The following is a 3,639-nucleotide window of genomic DNA, read 5'->3' as shown; positions in this document are numbered from 1 at the left end:
TAAAAAAAACAAAAGTTTTCTGAAGAATCAGGAGATTGGGTATCTCTCTGGGGAAAGTGGCTGGAAATGGACAGATGAGAGGATTCTTGAGGGCTGGCAATACTTCACAATTTGAGTTGTGTTTATATGAGCAACTGTTTTGTGACAATTTATTGAACTAGACATATATGTTCTATGCATTTTCTGCATGTATGTTCTGTTTTATAAGAAAACCTTAAAAATAGTTTTTATGTTGTTTTGTACCAATAAATACCTATCTCAACCCGAGGAATAAGTGTTTCTTAGAAAATAAATGTCAACAATGATTCACAAAAACTGAACAGCTGAATAAGTATAAAGTAAATAATAATAGTTGCTAAAAAATTAAATCTAGCTCTCTGCAAAGAACCATCAAAGTATCAAGGCAAGGGAGAATTACGGGCTAGTGACAAAAAATATTCAAAAAATGAATATTCTAAATGTTGAAAAAAATAACAGCTTCATTGAGATATAATTTATGTATCGTAGAATTTACCCATTTAACATATAAAATTGAATTGTTTTAAATATATTCACAGAGTTGTGCAACTATCATTATAACTAATTTTAGAACATTTTCATCATCCCCAAAAGGAACCCCATACCCACTGGCAGTCACTCTTCACTTCTGCTCATGCCTCTAGTCCTAGGCAACTACTGGTCTATATATTTGCTTATTCTATACATTTCCTATAAATAGACTCATTCAACATATGGCCTTTTATGTCTGATTTATTACACTTTGTGTAATGCAAATACCATATGATTCCACTCATGAGTGGAGTCTAAAAAGAATAATGAATAAACAAACAAAAGATAAGACCTATAAGTATAGAGAACCAATTGATGGTTGCCAGGCAGGAGGGGAATAAGAGGTTGGGCAAAATGGTTGAAGGGGAGTGTGACATACAGATTTCCAGTTATGGGATGAACAAGTCACAGGGATATATGCACGGCCTAAGTAATATAGTCAATGATATTGTAATAGTGATATAACGGGACAGATAGTAGCTACACTTGGGGTGAGCCTAGCATAATGTATAAATTTGTCAAATCACAAATTGTACACCTGAAACTAATATAAACATTGTGTACCAACCTTACTAAAAAAAGAAAGAAAAAATAAAGAAAACTGACCACAATGAACACAGAAAATAAGGTCCATATTGTTCATAGATAATTTTTTAAAAAGATACAATGAAATAAGATAAAGAAATATATTATAATAAGATAATGAAACATTTAACTGTCACTAGAACAATGTCAAAAAGAAGTAAACATAACAGGAAATCATCCTTAATGGCAGTTGTTTCTTTTTAAAGATTCATCCCTCTTGTCTCAGTACTTCATTCCATTTTTGGCGGAATGATATTCTACTGTAGGAATATATCACATTTTATATATCCATTCATCTGTTGATGAACATTTGGATTGTTTCCACTTTGTGGTTATTATGAGTAATGATGCTGTAAACATCCATGTGCTACTTCTTGTGAGGACACAATGTTTTCATTTCTCTTGAGTATATAACTAGGAATAAAACTTCTGAGTCATATGGTCATTCTACCTTTAACCAGATGAGCGAGTGCCAGGCTCTCTTCCAAATTGACTGCATCATTTTATATTCCCATCAGCAGTGTATGAGGGTTCCAATATTTTATACCTTTTGTTTTTTGAACCACACAACTGTATGAGCATATACATAGAAAAAGATGAAGAAAGGTGAGGGTAGTATGACAAGATGGGGTTGGAAAGGAAGGCTGGCCCCTGATCCTGTAGGGCTTGTAGGCCTCAGTGAAGTGTTGAGTTTTATTGTGATTTCAGGGAGCAGCTCTTGGAGGCTTTTAAGCAAGGAAGGAACATGAACTGATTTGTATGTGCATGTATATGTGTGTTTTCCTAGTTTTTATGTTTGCTCTCTGAGTAATAATTCATAGGGTTCTCCTTCCCCTGCAACAGTAACTACTATTTTATTCCCTTATGTGTTGGTTCAGGTTTTTGGAGACCATAGTACAAGATAGATTCTTAATTCTTAAAATACACTTCTTATTGTGAAAATAAATATAATAATATTATGAGTCCATTCAGCCATTTCTTATCTCTTCTACAAGACTGTGATAGTTGAAGGTCAAGACTATTGTCAGAGTTGTCTTTATATTCTCTAGGGGGTATACACCACAGTGCTTCCAATGGATTTACTCATGGAGTATTAATTGAAGAATAATTTGCCCATGAACATACATAGGAGTGAAGTCTCTTGACTGGTGTATAAGCCAATTTTGCATGGAAATTTTTACTCTGAAGAGTTTCACAGAATTTATGAGGTTGATGTGTACTTATATCAAGGGAGATGGAATTAGCAGACAAAGATATATTAGGTAATTAAGCAGGCTCTCATATCACTGACTCAGCACTGATAAATCTGCTCATTAACAGGACTACAGTTGTTTGGCTAAGGAAAATGTTTGTATTAGTCTGTATCTGCCTCTTTGGTGATTATTTTTAATTATAATCACCATGTGTTAAGTGAAAATAAAACTACCCCTGAGATAATACTGTTAAAATCAACAGCACGATGGCCACTCTTCTATGAGAGTTTAGACATTATCCAGGAATGAGGTGACAGGTGATTTTCCTTCGAGCTTAAGCTAATCAGTACTTTGCTACTAATGATAATCACTTTAAAATACATCCCCTTCCTTTCTCTGGGCGTTTTGGGTAAGACATCCAAAATAGTATTTCCAGAACTTCAGGGACTTCTACTTTCACAAAATCAAAGTACTTTCCCTTAATATCCTTATCAGAGGAGTTATGGCTATTTATTTATTTATTTATTCATTATTTTTAAATTTAAATTCAATTAGCCACACATAGTACATCATTAGTCTCAGATGTAGTGTTCAACAATTTATCAGTTATGTATAACACCCACTGCTCATCACATCAAGTGCTCTCCTTAATGCCCATCACCCAGTTACCCCACCACCAAGCTACCTCCCCTCTCCAGGTGACAGGGACTGGGGTTTGTGTGATTCAAGGGGCAGGTATCATTTGCAGGAAGCCCTCCCCTGGTCTGTGGCAGAGGAGAGGGAAAAGGGTGGCCTGGTTTAGGAGCAGGAATTAAATAAAAATTTTTGGTGAAGTGGTCAGGGAAGTTCTCTCTAAAAGCAGAGGCTAAATAAAGAGACGGAACAAGTACTAGAAGCCCCATGGTCTGTGGGGAAGGAGCATCCTAGGCAGTGGGAACGGTGTGAAATTTGCTTTGGAGGGCTAAGTGCAACTGTGTTGGAACCACTAGAAAGAAAACAGAGGATCTGGCTTTATGGCAGAAAGGTGAGAGACATTCTTGATGTTCCTGGGCTGTGAAATCTGGCTCATCAGAGTAGAAAGACTGCTCAAGAGATGTGTTAACCAGGAGCAAAGACTGTGCCTTTGCTGGAATAGTCCTTATATCACATCTCATAGGAACCTAAAGTGTACAGATGTAGGAGCAGGTCTTGGCATATGCCAAGATAAACTCAAAATGGATGAAAGATCTAAATGTGAGACCAGAATCCATCAAAATCCTAGAGAAGAACACAGGCAACAGCCTTTGTGAACTCGGCCGCTGCAACTTCTTGC

Source organism: Vulpes vulpes, chromosome 16 (assembly GCF_048418805.1).
Source record: "Vulpes vulpes isolate BD-2025 chromosome 16, VulVul3, whole genome shotgun sequence".
Lineage (NCBI taxonomy): Eukaryota > Metazoa > Chordata > Mammalia > Carnivora > Canidae > Vulpes > Vulpes vulpes.
The sequence above is the reverse complement of the archived record's forward strand: the minus strand, read 5'-3'. Positions refer to the sequence as shown.